The sequence below is a fragment of the Ovis aries genome, chromosome 5 (assembly GCF_016772045.2).
Source record: "Ovis aries strain OAR_USU_Benz2616 breed Rambouillet chromosome 5, ARS-UI_Ramb_v3.0, whole genome shotgun sequence".
NCBI lineage: Eukaryota > Metazoa > Chordata > Mammalia > Artiodactyla > Bovidae > Ovis > Ovis aries.
The window spans coordinates 76,602,190-76,620,818 of record NC_056058.1 but is presented as its reverse complement, the minus strand read 5'-3'; the positions used below and the strand labels follow the sequence as shown (position 1 = coordinate 76,620,818).

General features: G+C 38.1%; 1 protein-coding gene across 1 annotated transcript in view; it reads right to left on the bottom strand.

The window, feature by feature from the left end:
* The window catches only part of TENM2 (teneurin transmembrane protein 2), a 1,394,720-nt gene that overhangs the window by 1,260,269 nt on the left and 115,822 nt on the right, over positions 1-18,629 (bottom strand). The window lies entirely within an intron of this gene.

Sequence of the window (18,629 nt, the reverse complement as noted above, 5' to 3'; positions counted from 1 at the left end):
TCTGAGAATTAAAAAAAAATATCTATCCAAGTTCAAGATCTATTAAAAAATGTTTTATAAATAGAAATAGCAGTTGGTTGTGAGTTAAAGGACTTAGATCCATGATGAGCTCTTATCTATCATAGGATCTTGAACTAGGAATTCAAGCTCTAGATAATTTACTTAGATTCTCGGGATATGGGACAGCCATTTCTTTCTCAGACTTAACTCACTGTCATAATGAGCATCAAATATCATAGTTGTTTATCAAATACAGAAAAGTGAAACCTTTCAGATACAAGGCAATAAAATCATAACATATTACACTATTATTATTGTGTAAGCTTTGTCAACTTTTTCAATACCTGAGTCTTGTAATTCTAATGCTAATGACTTTATTGGCCTTCTGTAGCAGTAATTATTTCTGGCAGTACTTGATGGAAGAGATATTTATTACACTTCAGACTTCATTGGCTAGAAACCATTTCAGCACTTCCGACTCTTTCAACCCTATATTCAATCTATTACTAAACTCTGTCATTTATTTCTTAGAGATTTCTCTAGATTTATCCTTCATTTTATCATTGTGACACCTGCCTATTACCCTCTTAATCTAACTAAATAACATCTCAGCTCTTCACTTTTCTAGTAGTTGCCCACTTCCCTCAGGTTGGTCCAGTCAACATATTGTTGCTAGAATAACCTTCCAATGAGGTATTAATCCAGACATTTTCCTCCCAGAGATCTCTAAGCCTATCCAACACCCTCCCCCATCCAACACCTTGCACCATCCTCTTCCTCAGGTTTCTTCTAACTGGTTTGTTCTCCATCCACACACTCATGAATTCTTTTTGTAGTTCTCTCTCTGTTCCCTTGCTTGCTTCCACATTCAATATCTGCCCCTCCTCCTCTGTGCTGCTTATCTAAATCTCACATACCCGACCAAGCTTATTATAAAATTTATCTCCCCACTAAACCTTAGAAAGTCTAAAACCACCCCACTTCAGAGTGATTCTGTCTGAACTCACATGCCAAAGCTAGGCTGAACCATATAGCCCTTAGATACATCATTTACCCAAGCAGTTAAGCATAGGAGCTCCACATCCTCTTCCTTCACTTACTATATAAATGCATTATTTCACCCCCTTTGCTTTAGTTCCCTCATCAACAAAGTCAGAAGTGCAATGATGCCAAACTTGGGGTCCTGGCGAGGGTTATATAAACATTAGGTCACAAAATTCGGCCCACAGCAAGCAATAAATGGGAACTTTTATCGGTTGATTATTATTATGAGTCACACAAATAGCATTTCTTTTACTGATCTCTGTTTTGCTCAAAACTTTATCATAAAATGTTAGCAAGAGTGAACCAACATTGAGCAGTATAAAATATCATATTCTCTGGGTCAAGATTTTGAACAGGGCATGGGGGTTGGACTGCCTCTTTTCCATGATGTCTGCGGTCTCCACTGGGAAAACTGTGGTCTGGGGTCTGAAATCACCTTCACTTAAGTCTTACTCTTGGATTCAAATGACCTAACGGTTGAAGTCAGAGCATCCACACAGGGCCACTTCACGTGGTATGAGGTCTCACAGCATGGCAGCTGGGTTCTAAGAGTACAAGTTTCCAAAAGTCCCAGGTGAAAGATCCAGGTGAAATCTACCTGACCTTTGCTGACCCAGCCTCAGAAGTCCATTGCTTACAAGTGAGTCATTAAAACCTTCCCTAATTCAGGGGATGGAAAATAGACTTGACTTTTTCCTGAAGGAGTGGCAAGGCCACACTGCAGAAGAGAATGTGGGATAGGGGATATCCCTCCTGCCTCTGTCTTTGGAAAATACAATATCCCAGCAAGGGATACTATGTAAAACTCACTACTTATTTAAGACTCAATTTGGTCATACATAAATAATAGTATAATCCTGTCTGGAACATAGTTGGTATTCCATAATTAATTACCAAACAGGCAAATAAACAAGTCCACATCAGTTTTATGTTGAACTAGACCAGAGGCACCTTGAAGGCAGGAATTACACCGTATATTTTTTCTACACACCAAACAAAGCCAAAAAAGTTAAGTTATTCTTAAGGTAGAATAATTATTCTATTATGATTACTGTGAAGAATATAATATAAATCCTGAGTTCATTAACATTAAATTTTAGAAGGTTATCTAAAATTTTAAGCAAGGAGAGATAATCTCTGTAGTTTGGTTACAGGGTCGATAAATTTCAGTTATTTTTATTTTCCTGGGATCATATATTTAAAAAATGATGCAACTGATACCTAAACATATGTCTCCAGAACTTCAGCATTACTTTTCTCAATATAAACTAATTAAAGATGAATAACTGTAATTACTGCCTTTTTAATCCTTTCCTTTTCGTGTTGAATTTGTGTCACCTTGTAGTATTTAGATCGTGTTCTATTTGCTCTGATTCAGATTCTGAGTCATCAAAATGTTTGAAATAGGTCTGAAAATAGCCTGAATTAATTCTCTGGATGGCTGTTTATAACAGATATACAAGGGAAGCATTTTATAATTTTAAAGGAAAACTCACTTTGTTGCAAAAAAAAAAAAAAAACACCACACTGAGAAGTTGATTCTCAGGCACCATGTATGTTATGAGAATGTGGCAGGAGCAAGGGAGACAGCAAGAAAGAAAGATATTTTCCTTACATGGAGAAAAAGGAAAATATTCTATTAAAGCAACAGGAACAGAGTCTTCAAAGCATTTATCAAGATAATTTTGAAAGACCCTCTCAGTTTTCCAAAATGTGGCCTCAAGAAAAGTAAAAGCTCTCTACCAGCAAGGACAGAAATGGTGACTTTGGAGGCCATTACAACTGACTTATGGTAACTGGAAACAGGGAACAGTGTGCTCCAGGTGAAAACGGAGAGTGTCTTGAGACCAGAAGAGACACAGCATCACTGTGTCATACTTGCTTCATGCCCAGGTACCACTGGAATCCAAACAGCAGGAGCCAATCACACACCATCTCTAACTGTGCCTGCCCCTTTTCCAGTTTCTGCTAGACGACCAGAGGCCAAACACTGTCATTCGCTCAGACGCTCTGTCTAATAGCTGTAATTAAAACCCTCTAATTGCCAGAAACCCAGTGTGTGGGAACTTGGCTGGAAATGTACACAAGAGAAAGCACAAGGCCATCTTTACGTGGGGAAATGTGATGGGCATGTTTTAAATGGCTGGATGGAAGACCTTCAGTATGCAGGTGTGAGGGGGTGGAAGGCTGCATGCAGGTTTTGGCCACAACCATTGGCAAAGGTGAAGGTACTGGAGGGTGAAGAAATGTGGGGAAATCTGCCATATGGTTCAGCCAAAGAACAAGACAGCAGGGTTCACCCTGAGTTGGTCACTCGCCCTTGAGGCAGCTTTTGGTAGGTCATCACCTACAGCATCTCTCCTGAAAGCTGCTGAAATGAAGAGCCCCACTGCAGAAAACCCATTCACCTCTACTCTTTTTTTTAAAATTCCTTTTGTGACAGAGCTACAGAGGTAGTCATTTCTATGCTTCAAAAGTGTATGAGGTTTCTATTGGTATGATTATGCTATACATCTGTCACAGGTGTCAATATAATCATTATTACTTCTGTAATAAAACAATAACAACTATATTAGTATAATAACAGCCACAGTTAACACCTAGAAGCACATTTGATACTTCCCAAGCACTGTGAAGAGAAGTAAAAGTCGCTCAGTCGTGTCTGACTCTTTGCGACCCCACAGACTATACAGTCCCTGGAATTTTCCAGGCCAGAATACTCTGGAGCAGGTAGCCATTCCTTTCTCCAGGGGATCTTCCCAACCCAGGGACTGAACCCAGGTCTCCTGCACTGTAGGCAGATCCTTTACCTGCTGAGCCACCAGGGAAGCCCCACCAAGCACTGTACAAAGTGGTATAGAGGGACTGTCTCACCCAAGACCCACAACAACCCTAAGAGGTCATACTCTTGTACCTCTCATATTACAAATAAGAAACAGAGAGGACAGGGCGTTCCCTGGGGGTCCAATGGTTAAGAATCCACCTTGCAGTGAAGGGGATGTGGGTTCAATCCCTGGTCAGGGAACTAAAATCCCATATGCTGCAGAGCAACTAAGCTCACCGCACAACTACTGAGCTTGTGCACCACAACTAGAGAGTCTGGGCACTGCACCAAAAGATTTCACATGATGCAACTAAGACCTCATGCAGCCAAAATACACACAGACGTATATTGTTGTTGTTCAGTCACTGAATTGTGTCTGACTCTTTGTGATCCTGTAGACTGTAGCCTGCCAGGCTTCTCAGTCCATGGGATTTTCCAGGCAAGAATACTGGAGTGTGTTGCCATGCCCTCCTCCAGGGGATCTAGAGGATCCCAGACCAGGGATCAAACCCAGATCTCCTGCACTGAAGGTGGATTCTTTACCTTCTGAACCACCAGGGAAGCCCAAGAATACTGGAGTGCCTAGCCTATCCCTTCTCCAGGAGAACTTTCCGACCAAGGAATCGAACCTGGGTCTCCTGCATTGTAGGTGAATTCTTTACTAGCTAAGCCAGGGAAGCCCATATACATACATATACCACACACACAGACATAAAAGGTAACAAAGAGGCCAGGTAACTGGAGCAAGTGATGGTAGAGCTGGGGGTACAAAGCCAACTGGTCAGGGTCCACATCCCACACTCTTTACTCTTAAAAGATTCTGTATTAATGAAGGCAAAAGGCATATTTTTGGCAATGGAATCTGTCACACAGACATTTTAGAAAAGGCCTAAAGAAGCAGATTCTTGGGCCCTGGGGCCTGACTAGTGTTAGTTTCGCAGTTGTGTCCAACTTTTCGTGACCCCAAGGACTGTAGCCTGCCAGGCTCTTCTGCTCATGAGACTCCACAGGCAAGAATACTAGCCTATGTAGCCATTCCCTTCTCCAGGGGATCTTCCTGACCCAGGAATTGAACCCAGGTCTCCTGAATTGCAGTCAGATTTTTTACCATCTGAGCCAGTAAGGAAGTCCTGCTATGGGCCAGGAGTCTATTGCAACAGGCTCCTATGTGATGCTCTGGGCTTCCTGGGTAGCTCAAACAGTAAAGAATCTGCCTGCAATGCAGGAGACCTGGATTCAATCCCTGGATTGGGAAGATCCCCTGGAGAAGGACACAGCAACCCACTCCAGTATTCTTGCCTGGAGAATTCCATGGACAGAGCAGCCTGGAGGGCTACAGTCCACGGGGTCACAAAGAGTCAGACACAACTGAGCAAGTAACACTTTCACTTTCATGTCATGCTAATGCAGAAGAGCCACATAGACATGGTTAGAGAGCCAGCAGCACGAGTGACTCCACTTAGCTGATTCAGAATAGAAAAAAGCCATACTTATCAACATAATGTTGTTTTCAATCATCACATCACTTTGGTTCATGTCTTTGGATAGAATAACTTTCCCAGGACATGGAAACTGAGTCTAAGAAACAATGCGCTTTAGACATATTGCTTCTAAACTGACCATTCCCTCCTTAAGGCATTTTTCTTTTTCTCAGTATGTTTTCAAGTTTTCTCTTTTCATCTCAAATAAAGTCTCAGTTGGGTTCTAATATGCATTTAACAGCTGTTAATAGCTTCTTTAATAAGAAAACAGGCAGAAACAATGGGGAGGACCCTCTCGGAGAGAGATGAGAGCCAGGCTGGAATAACCAATGGGTGAGGAGCTGGCTGATGCTTTGTCAGGGTAAATGGCCCACTCATGGAAGCAAGCACAAATCTCAAATTTCAATGCTTTTGAATTAATATAAATATTAATTTTAAAGAGGTGTAAGACTTCCTGACCATCTAAAAGCAGCTCTGTTTTATTATTAATATGTAAATGGAAAACCCCAATTAGAAACAAGAAGCAAAGACGTAAGTGATTATCTGATTAGAACCACTCTCTTCTGTTAACACATCATTTGTGGGACTTGTACTTAAATGTAATGGGGTCCATCAGATCAAATACTCTCAGTTCTAAATGTTATTTATCATGATTCTTGCTAAATGTTTTAAAAATAATGCACTGGAGCAGAAATAATAGCCTAAGGTAATTCTATGTTCAATTCCCAGATGATGACCAAGTAAAAGTAATATATTTTAGCATAATTGGTTTTCTTGGAATAGAATTCTATGACTAAGATAACTTTAAAAGAGGAAAAAAGAAAAAAAAAATTGGCATGAGATTATTTCTATGATAAGCAATATCATTGGAATATTGTCACTGCAGCCACAACAGGAACAAAAATTAGAAATAATTTACACAAAGAAGACTGTCCATGACAAAACAAGTAATCACCTAGAGAAGCAAGAAAATAGGAGTAATCCTGGACTATACTTATCAAGCACTTATTGTATGCCAGGCATTTCTCTAAGTTTGTCATCTGAAAATCATGAAAAAGAAAAGTACATGCCATGAGAAAGAACTTTAAGAATGGGTCTTTTTATCCCCCCAATAAATGTCAAAGATGGGGCTTGCTTTAGAAATAAATCCAACTCTACTTAGGAGTAAACATATAAATCTTCAGCATCGTTGTCTTGCTGCCAAAAAGTACTATCTAATTCACTGATGGTGGATCTTAAACATATGGAAATGCGAACGACGGATTGTGACTAATGCCTAAATACACAAAATGGATCATAACTATTGCCATTTCTTACGTATGCTACCTGCAGGTGAATGCCAAAGATGATGCAAAGCTTCCACATCTGACCATCCCTGTGTTGATAATTATATTCCAGGAGCAAAGTGAGGCAGGAAGGACCACACACCTTCTTTATCCATTAACAGCATGTTACATTAACCTTTGAATATTTACCTTGACGCCAATTAAATATTTGTGATGGCAACATGGATAAGGAACAAAATCTTGGCTGAGGCCCCACTTGCCCTTGTTTTCTCTGCAATTCTATGTAAATAACACCCTGAATTTTTAACACATCAACCCAAACAGAACACATTCAATCAAATCATCTTTACAATAAGCAAATCCTGCAGATCCATTACCTCAGTAGGCCACAGGACTAGCACAAGCAAACACCCACAATCGACAAGCCAATTCCTTGAGCATTTGACTTTCTCAAAAGAAAAAAAAAAAAGGCATTAGTTAGCATTTAGATGGATAACAAGGCAGCAGACAGTGAAGTCTGAACCCGGCAGAAAGGCATCCAGTGTTCTCTGGAGTGTGTAAGCCTTCATGACTGGCTGAGTAGATCACAGACAAAAACAACTCAGTGCAAGATAAAGAAAAAAAACAAATAGTTTCAGTAGTTTTACCAAACTAATGCTGCAAGGTGTTTGGGGCCAGGTCTATATATGTTGCATAAGACTTTCCTTTTAAAAATTATAAGGCTTCATTGAAGTAGAATTGACCTACCTCTCCTTTCTGTATTATTATCATGATCATTTTTTCTAAATCATTGAGTATATTAATTCTCATTACTACCATATAGGTCTCTTTACCCCTTGACTAGATACCATGAATAGAAACTCAGTGTGGAGTAGCTGAGAAACACTGTCAGTGTTCAGAGAACACAGATCTGTCTGCAATGGATTAATCACGAGCTTTGGGATTTATAAAATGCGAGGATGTGCACTGAGACTTGTAAGGCTTATAGAATTTGGACAAGTGGAGGAGAGACCAAAATCTCACAAGGCAGCAACCTTGAAACAAAGTACCTGAGAAAGTCTGAAAGAGAAAGATCAGAACATAAGATCTGTGGTAAGAAAATAACTGGGGCCAGAAAAACAAGGGAATGGTGATTCTTGATAAGTCTTATGATTCAGGGGAGAGAACTAAGAAGGCAAATCAGATATCAACAAGGAAGTGAAACCCCTGTGAATTTTTTCAACATTGATCTTTTTAAAGTAAATCAGAAAGGACCATCACGGAAGTTTCTTGGAACTGAAATACCCTGTATCTTCTTTTGGATGGTGGTGGTTATACAGTAGATACGTTCAACTGTTGCAAAACTCTATCTGCACACTTAAGATCTATTCATTTCATTGTATGAATTTGATTTGTTAATTTTATTGTTACTTTGACCACATTTTTTAAATAAAATTAAATAATAGTGGGGGGGGGAAAGGTTAGATACTCGCTCATTTAAATTCCTCCAGGGGCACCCTGATTCACTTAATAAAATAAACCCCAAACTTTTAAATATGGCTAATAAAATCTCACAGGATCTTCCCCTACCTACAGCTCTATCTTCACTTCAAGGCACTCTTAACCGCTTCACTTTCTCCTGTCAAATTCTCTTCAGTTGTGTTTCATTAATCAGAAAACCCATGCCAGTCTCTGTGCTTCTGAGTCTCTGTGCCTCCTAGAATGTTCTTGCCCCAACTACTCCTCAGCAAAGCTGCCAATGATTTCTTTCTGTAAGATGGCTTTCCTAAATTGCTACCTCATTATCCTATTAATTTCATCATAAAATTTCTCATAATCTATATCAACGTGGCTTACTTATATGCTTAATTACTGTCATCTGTATCTTCTACTAGAAAGTGAAGGGAAAGTGAAAGTCGCTCAGTCGTGTCCGACTCTTTGCAACCCAGGCCACAATACTGGAGTGGGTAGCCTTTCCCTTCTCCAGTGGATCTTCCCAACACAGGAATCAAACCAGGGTCTCCTGCATTACAGGCAGATTCTTTACCAACTGAGCTATCAGGGAAGCCCCAAGTAAGCTCTGTGATTGAAGGGAGGTGGCCATTTCCACAAAGTCCAGCTAAGACCTGGCATATAACAGATGCTCAGTAAACAGTAGTTTGAAAAAATGACATATATAATGTACCTTTTAAAAACCTGTACCCCTATTACATTAGAACTTCCAGGGCACCATGCTCTCATCATCTCTGCATCTCTGTGACGAAACTTAGTACCTGGCACATGTTAGAAGCCCATGAAATGTTTGTTGAATCTATATATAGGTTCAATAACACAGCTTCACTGGTATATTCCAAGAATATTTCATTTTGCAGAAAATTTTCATTTTCCTCCTTAGAAATACACAGACTTACCTAATTTTAAATCACAGAAGCTGAGGTTTATAAGGACTATCCTAGCCTGTTGATTAGATTTGGCTTCCTGACTCAAAGTGATAAGAAAACCAACCAGTAGTGAATTTACCCAGCTCTTCTCCTGGCAACCCATTCAAGTAGCACAATCTTTAATGGAACCATTTCAAAACGATCTGTTTTGAAGAAATTTTGTGATTCACTCTCAATGGACTGTATCAACGTATCTAAAAACTTAGTGACTAATGATGAAGCCTCGTGTTTGATGTCTTTGGTTGGAATTATAAAGAGCAATGAAAAAGTTTTAAGTTACTGATTCACACAACATCATGGGTGAATCTCCTCCCACTGAATGAAGGAAACCAGGTCCCACACACCCCAAAGTAATATGTATTGACTGATTCCATTCATACAAAATTCTAGAAAATTTAAACATAGTGACAGTGGTTTCTTGGAAATGGGGGTGGAAGTAGGGTGGATTACAAAGAGGCACAAGAAAAGCTTTAAGGTGATGGAATTAATTGTGATGATGGCTTCTTGAGAGTATACCTATGTTAAAACCCTTCAAATTATACACGCTCATAGGTGCACTTTGCACGTCAATTGTACCCCAATAAAGTTGTAATATATAAAATAGGAAGTCTTCATTTTGGATGACGTTTAAAACTTTAAACATGCCATTAACTTAGTAGCATTTTTATTTTTGCCATTACTAGTGTGCTATTAGCTTGCCACAGCACACTGCCTCCTCCCTGCCACATGCTCATTCTTATTCACCCTCTGAAGCTCAGCTCCAGCGTCACTATTCCCTACTCTTGAGAACATATCAGAGAGCACTTCTCATCATCCACTGGGTCAGTGAGCAATCTCTTGGCTCTGCTTTCCAAAGATATCACAGCACTTTGGTAACTCTGAATCATCAAAGATCTATTGTATGAGAATCATCTTTTCATTTTAGTTCTTCACCAAATATAGTGATATTCTCTTATATTTGATCTATACAGTATTCAAAACTTCTTCCTCTCCCTCTAGAAGCTGAAGAAGTCCACATGCTCCTTCCTTCCTACATCTGGTGCATGAGATAACGAACACAATCTAAGACTTGGGCCATTGACTCTTCCTATTTGTAACTGCGAATTTTTATGAAAGACACAACGGTGAAGGGACAGATTCAAAGCTGATCCAAGCAGCAGCATTCAGAAGCATGTCCCATTCAGCCCAACTCTTCAATCATGTCTATACTGTGTCTCTTGTTGCCAGATCATCTGTTTGTGTCTCCTTTCTCAATTGCACTCTTGGATTCCTTATGATTCTTCAAGCTACCTGACTTTCTTCCAGTAAATTCCTTCTCTGCTTCAAGTGAATGTGAAAGTCACTCAGTTGTGTCCAACTCTTTGCAACCCCATCGACTATACAGTCCATGGAATTCTCCAAGCCAGAATACTGGAGTGGGTAGCCTTTCCCTTCTCCAGGAGATCTTCCCAACCCAGGAATCGAATCCAGGTCACCTGCATTGCAGGTGGATTCTTAACCAGCTGAGCCACGAGGGAAGGTTGCTTACAAATTAGAATCCTAGCTCATAAAAAGACAATCTGGCACAAAACACAGGGTCAGAGAAAAGGAGGAAGTTAAGAAGTGGTATAAGACCTTTAGAATCGCCCCATGAGCATTTGGGTCTGTGGAATCCTAGGTTATTAAAGTGAATTCAGGTTAAATCGTTTTCCTAACACCACAGAATTGAGTCAACACCTTCCTGGAGCATTCTTTCTCCTTGTCATAACAACTTTTTTTTTCTCCCAGTGAATTCTCTTTCATAGAGTCTTCTCCCATATTTTCTACCTAGCATGATTAAGCTTTAGGCAGTGGAAACACCTGGGTAGGGAGCTGAAGGCCATGTTTCTGAAACTCTGGACACCCCACTGAATTATTTACTAGTTTGAGGGGGAAAGAAATCCAAACCTAATACTCCAAGTCAGAAAACAAGAAAAGGCTTCAGTCATTCCTCTCATCTTCACCCCCAAATTAATATCTGTATAGGAAAGAAGGCATTTGTGTTTCCTCCCTGAGAACATGTCTGCTCATTTCATTTGCTTTGCTAGTGAACTGTTTGTCTTCTCTTTGATTTGGAAGGGCTCATACTCAGAAACGACAATACTGCAGTTGTTAAAATATGGGTTTTTGCCCTCAAACAAATCTAGTTGTAGACCTTAGCTTCACTACTTTTATTTTTGTTATCTTCAGCAGATCTTTTCCTATAGAAAGAAAACAAGTCTTGTGTTTTCTCATCTCTAAAATGGGAAAAATTCCAGTGTCTACCTCATAGAGTTGTTATAGAAATTCAAAGGAATCAGACACACAAAGTATTTAGCACAAATCCTTGACACAAGAAGATTCTTTTTACCTGTTAGCTACATGTATTAATTATTGAAAATGTTGTGTGTCACATTTTAAAATATTCTCCCCGACACCATAACCTAAATGCAAAGTGAGTGTCAAAAAACTTTTGCAGAAAGGGGCAGATAGTATTTCAGTCTTTCTGGGCCAGACCATCTTTGTCATAAACTTCTCAACTCTGACACTGTAGCATGAAGCAGCCACAGACCATGTGTAAATCAATGGGTGTGCTATACTCCAATAAAATCTTATTTCTAAACAGTGACATTTTAATTTATATAATTTTCACATTACAAAATATTTTCCTTTAAATTTTTGCAATTATTTAGAAATGTAAAAATAATTCTTAGTTCACATACCATTTCAGAACAAGCAGTGGGGCCATTTCATCCATAGGCCACAGTTCCCCAATCCATTAGAGAAAGAGACAAATTCCATTTGTGGCCCTTGTTTGAGACAATATTCATTTCAAGTCCTGCACCTGCTGTTAAGTGACATGCTGATAGACAATATGGTAAAACTTGATCAACAAAGCCAGGACTGTAACTTTGAGATCCTCCAGACTATGTTACATCAAGTGCCAAAATTTTCTCAACACTGAATTTTTTAAACTTTCGATAAAAAGTCACCAACAGCTATTCAAGTCTATTTCTACTCAGTTGTTAGAAAAATTCCTTCTACTTTCATTCTATTAGAGGCATCTTGAAAGGAAATTAACAGTTTGTCACCTTAACAGTGTAAAATTATGCAGACAAAAATTGTAATTTATAAAAGATAATGTCTTTTATTCATTTATATTCATAAGCATATACTGTATTGAGAGGATTTTTTAAAAGAAAATACTTCAAAAATTATCTCTTCACCAAAATGATTTACCTAACTATGCTTATATTTTTATTCCAAGATCTCATCTAATTTCTAACCATCAATGCGTTAATTACCTGTAGGATGTATAATGTACATATTCTTAGATTATGACATGAACCAAATGTCACTGTGAGTTCAAAACATGTTTCAGTTCCTTTATTTTTTATCCATACTAGGTGTACTACAATATGCCATAACAAAAGCAAAATTCTTATTCAAATTTCTGCTAAAATTGATATACATTGAATATTCATAGTATTTGCCTTGATATTTATCCATGCATATGTAAATTTTATAAACACCCTAATTTTGAAACTAGATTCAGCATTTTTTTACACTTCCTCTTTGTAATCACCTCCTTACCCCCTTTAAAAAAAAACTAAAATAGGCCTATGGGGCCAATAATGCAATGAGCTATTCCACATCTGGTTATCGGAAGCATATTTCCTGATTTTAAAAAAATTATAAAAAGCTTATTTTATATGCTTGGTTTTCTCCTTCTGTTATTACCCATTTAACAGTAGTTTCACATACACCCAGGCATGTGCCAAACACAGGACCAATAATAAAAAATACTGACTTAATATAATTTGCTTCCTTGGCTGCTGGGAAAGCAGAAAGCATTGAAAAACTGGTGTTTATTAGTGAAGCTATTGTAGAGGGTGATTGGGGTTTCATTATAAGCGGCCTGCAAACAGTTTTAGCACAAATGCCAATATACATTTTAGAATAGAGTGCAATTTTAAGTATTTTCACTCAAATGGTTTTGCAGAATCTACAACTCAAATAAGAAGTATATTGTGTTTTAACACCACCAACAACTACTATACTATTTGTCGCATTGATCTCCATTGTGAATGCTGCAAACCTTTCTACTTTCATGAAATATAATGGGCAAATATATTCCCTGGAATCCCAAGGTATGATTAGTTACTAAGCAATCAGAAAAATCACAGCAAGGCATACTTCTGAAAGAAATCAGAAAGAGTAAAGATCATTTCTCTATTTGTGTTACATAGTGAATCACACAATACCTCATCGATGGTACTGTATATATTAGCTAACCACCATGGGCTAGCTAGAAGCTCATACATCAATGAAAAGATCTTTGTCAATTGCTGCATGCCTCATTATCTCACTAAGATTTCTTGGCAACAATTAACAGTTACCCAATTCATAGAAATTGCCTTTATTATTTTTGAAGCAGCTACTTTCTTTGGCTTTAATGACTAAGAGAATAGAGACAGATGTCTCTGTTGCTAGGGAGACTGAATTAAAAAAAAAAAAAAACCTTTGAAACGAAGTAAATAAGCAACTACCAGCTTTTTTTAAAAAGGAGAATTCTGTTAGTTTTGAATTAACTATTTGTTTTAAAAACAAACCAGCAGTAGCTCCACTTTTTGTAGGAAATACACTGGAATGGTTTATTACCATTCTTCTCTGACAGTAATAAATCATTAAAAAAGAAAAAAAGAAAAGAGAAATAGGCCCACCTGTGCACTCAATATCAATTGAGGCTGATTATCAGAAACTGGTACTGTTTTTGTACTGGTACTTGAATTCAACAGGAATTACCTTTTTATATAATCTGTCAATCCTCTATAACTAAAGAGAACAGCCTCTCCCCTGTAACACCTAAGCCTTGCAGACAAGCCTTGCCTGCTGAGTTCTAAGCCCTCTTGTCACCCAGCTCCAGTCTTACTGGCAGCCCTCTACTTTGGACCCTGGACAACAAATAAAGCGATTTAAGCTCAGAGCAGCTTGGTGATAGGGCCTAATCCAAGCAGTATCTCTTCTTTCAAATTTCTCCCTACAGTCAGCATCCCCATCCTCTGCTTTAATTCCTGACTCTCACTAAAACACCTAATAAACTTGCATTTTCATCTGACTTAGACCTGCAGATCCTGTTCAAACTCCCTCATCATCCTATTCCTGTATCAATATGCTTTAAGAGGAATGATAGTCATAGAAAAAAAAATCAAGCTTGAAATGAAATCACATATAGTAAAAACAATTAAGATTCACCTTAATTATTTCAAAGAGTCTCCTGTCTCCTTTGATATCTATACAAAATCACCCATACATCTTTTTCACCTATTCTAATTAAACCATTACTAGGTATCAGCATTCAATTTAAGTATAGACCATTTTGGAGGCCTATTTTGCTCAAATATTTGTACAGTATATTAAAACATGGACAAATTATTGTGTCTGTTTCTAAATGTCGCATGCTATTGCCATAATTAAAATTAGGATGTAAAACAACATGTAAAATAAAATTACTTTCTTTTTCTTGTCCAAGAAGATGTTCAGAATTATGCTTGGCTTCTGTGCCCTGGGGATTGGGGCAGTATCCATAATATTCTTCCTTTGTGAAGGCATATTTCAAGCTCCAAATGATGGACCTTAAAAGTTCCTAAGAAATTATAATTTGAAGACTTTCTGTACTTTTTATTAAAATTCTGATCGGGTGAGACGTAATTAGTATGAAAGACAATCAAGAGGATCGTGTCTGATGAAACTGGATCCAAGTCAAGCAGGGCAGTATTTTGGGTGAATGCGGTAGCTTTGGTGTTCACAACTCTAGGCTCAAATCGCATTTCAATCGTTAACTTGGGACGGGACTTCAGTGGATTGCTTGATCTCTGATCTCCATTTAGTCGATGGGAAGCTGTGGATAGTAATCACCTCATAAGTTTACTATGAGGGTTAAAACAATATAATAAATATATGATAGTCACTGTTGTTATTATCTGATTAGTTTTTGGGGAATATTAATTGAAATTGAGTTTTTACTGGAGTTGGGGAATACTGTATTTTCTCCATGACAGTCATGTTCATATTATTTAGAGATATTTGCTTTAGATGCCATTTGTGATCTATTCCCAAATACTGTTTTCACTTTGAATGATTTCATTATATCATGAGATGGGCTTAATTTTAGTCATAGTGCATTCATCCCAGCCAAGATAACTAGCTTGTGCTACTCTGAGCATGACTTGAATGTGAAAGTGTTAGTCACTCAGTCGTGTCAGACTCTTTGCGACCCCATGGACTGTAGCCAGCCAGGCTCCTCCGTCAATGGGATTCTCCAGGCAAGAATATTGGAGTAGGTAGCCATTCCCTTCTTTAGGAGATCTGCCTGACCCAGGGATCGAATCTAGTCTCTAGCATTTCAAGTGGATTCTTTACCATCTGAGCCACCAGGGAAGGCTGCTCTTAAGGGATATTACTCCCCTCACAAAGATCATCTTTCCAACATCTTGTTAGAGATCACCCTCTCTTTATTTGAATCTATTCAAAACCTTACTTTGGCTATTCAAGTTTCCTGATGAATTTCAACTACCTTATATTACAGCTTTACAGCAGAGATTTTCAGCTTTGTGTATCACACACAGAACATGCATTTAATAAATGTTTATTGGGCACCAACTGTATGCAAGTTGCTATTCTAGGTACCAGAAATACAAGGCTGAACAAGCCAGAGAAAGTTTCTACCCTCTTGACTATTACCTTTAAGTGACAGAAGATTAAAAAAATAAAAACACAGAACAATAAACAAATTGGTCTCAGTCAGTAACCTGGAAAAGGAAAAAAAAAATGAAGTAGCTGACTTGAGAGCAACTGGAGAGAGTGCTGATCATCAGGAAAGGCAACATCCAAGTTTATGGCCTCTCTTGAAACGCACTTCACAACCCCAGAAGGTGCTGCTTATATATATTCCAGTAAGAGAGTCTGTGAGCTAAGAGCTAAATGGTACAAGAGGAATGGCTATGCAGAGATCTAGGTAAAGAGCATTTCTGTAGAAGGGAAAAGAAAGACCAAAGACCTGAGAGAAGTACCCAGAGGAAAGGTTGGAAAGGTAGGCATTACAATTCCCAGCACCAACTACATAATATTATTATTAGTTTTTTGCAAAATATGGATATATGGGCCCCACCCCAGGTGAACTAAATCACATTCACTACAGGTAGAGTCCAGAATCTGTATATGTGTACGTGTGTGTTTTAAAATTTCCTAAATTATATTAAAATGCAGCCAGCATTAAAACCCATTGATAAAGAGTTTTGTAGTCCGTGACAAGGAGTTATGATTACTGTGTGGTGTTTTCCATGAATGTTCCTGGTTAATTTTCAACATCTCGGTCACCCATGAGAAGTTTGTGTTGCAGGCATTCCTGATCATCATGTCTTTGCAAAACGCCAACTAGAGATCTGTGCACACAATAGTTGTACTGTTGTGCAAGATGCACAATACAAGGCTGTGGTTGTCTTCTGTGCACTAAATCTGGTTTGAGTGTACTACAGAACAGACTCAGGCTTCTAGGCATATTCCCAATTACATTTTAGAAAATAAACAAACAGGTGCATGCAAACACCGGCACTTAGCAGCTGGCTCTCATGCATTTCCTCCAGGGAAATGAAGTTACTGGCGAGGAATTCTCCAAAGTACTTGAAAAAGAGACAAAGGAAGGTTCTTTTGCTTTGGGGCTAGGAGGTGAACAACACTAGGACCTCTGGACTCGGAGCAAGAGGGTCAGTACTCCCAAATACTGACAAACATTCACCAAGATAGTCAACCTGTCAGACTTCCAGTAATCTAAGAGGAAAGAATTGCTCTTCCCAGTTTTAAAAGTCAGAAATCACATATACAGGGGAAAGAGCTACCTGATGAAGTTCACATGAAAAGCAAGGAGAACACGAGCAAAAAAAAAAAAAAAGCAGTGTTTGAAAACGACTGTTGGCACATGTAGAACTGCAAAGAGCCACTCCAGGATTGTCTGAGGGAGTTTGAGCTGGGACATCTGTCACCACAATGGTAGCCAGGTTGAGTTTGATAAATCTCAGTTTCATATGCTCAGTTTAAGAGAAGGCCCTTCCCAACTGGAAGAGAATTGTTCTTCCAATGTAGTTGACAGGAATTTCCAGAAGTCCAAAGAGTCTTCTGGGTAATAGAGGATAGGAAAAAAGTTATATCTTTGGTGACGTATTTCTGAAATTCTGATAATGGAGCACAAAAGTAGCTGTGAGCCCTCCAGAATTGTTTCAAAGGTTTTCCTTCCTGTATCGTCCCAAATCTGACCTGTAGGTATGGCTAATCTTAAACAAGACTTTCAACATCCTATAATATTTATGTATGCTTTGATATTCTGACTCGAATTATTTACAATAGCATTTTTATATTTGAATCTGGGTTTGACTCTTACATCTGGTACTTACTGTGTGACATACACAAACCACTGGCATGCATGCTTCATGAGGATGGGGCTTTTTAACCTGATTTTTTTAAAAAAAACTATGGCACTGAAAAAATTAAAATCAAATCCAAAAAAACATTTAAAAGAACTTCAAAGCTTTTGTCTCCTTTGTCTTAGTTTTTGCATCTTTAAAATGGGAATGATTATACTATCTCTCTCACAGATTAAATGAAATAAAGCATGCACAACACTTTGTGTATTGCACAGGAATAGTAAACATTCAATAATATTAGTTGAGAAATCACTGAGAATATAATGCCTTTTAGCAGAATATTGATAATGATAAAGATAACTGTAATTATCTATAAATATTTTGACAATAGAAAGATGATCTCTCAGGCTACTTAACAATCATTATCTTGAGTATACAAATCCATATATAGGTTCCAAACTTCAAACTAAGCACCATATTTCTAGTGATAGAAATTATATCCAGATCTTTAATTCACTTATTTCAGCATCTTTACTTTGAAAACACCTCCCCTCTCATTTTGAACTCAGTCTAGGAAAGAATAAAATCACCATGGTGACAGCTGCCCTCTCTTTAGAGCACATTCAAATTTATGTTGAGCTTTTTTGAAGGCTGCTGTATCTTGCCTTTGAATTGTCTCTTGGAGTCACTCCAAGGTCAGGGGAATTTCTTTATCACTTAAGGTGGCCTTCAAGGATACAAAAGAGCAATTTGGAATTCATGATCTGGAATTGATAAATTTGAAAATAAATAATTCTCTCATATTTGAATCAGGTGAATAATTTATGATGGCCCTCGTGTTAAAGAACTTGTGACTAAGAGTCTAGTACAACAAAAATGTATGTATAATATCTGTTTTTCCCCTAGAATGTCTGATCAAGATATTCACTAAGTATTACTTTACTCAGAAAGCTGTCATTCATAAAGTATAATATCAGCTTGAACTCTGATACTGACATGATACAGTAAATAAATTTGGGACTTTTTGTTTTATATTAAACAAAGATCCCTTGAATTATACTGTGAAAAAACTGCCCTTTCAATGTTTATCCAGCTTAGCCAGGAGACAGTAGCTGAAAAACAATATGCAGGTAGAGCCGGGTGGTGAACAGAAGGTT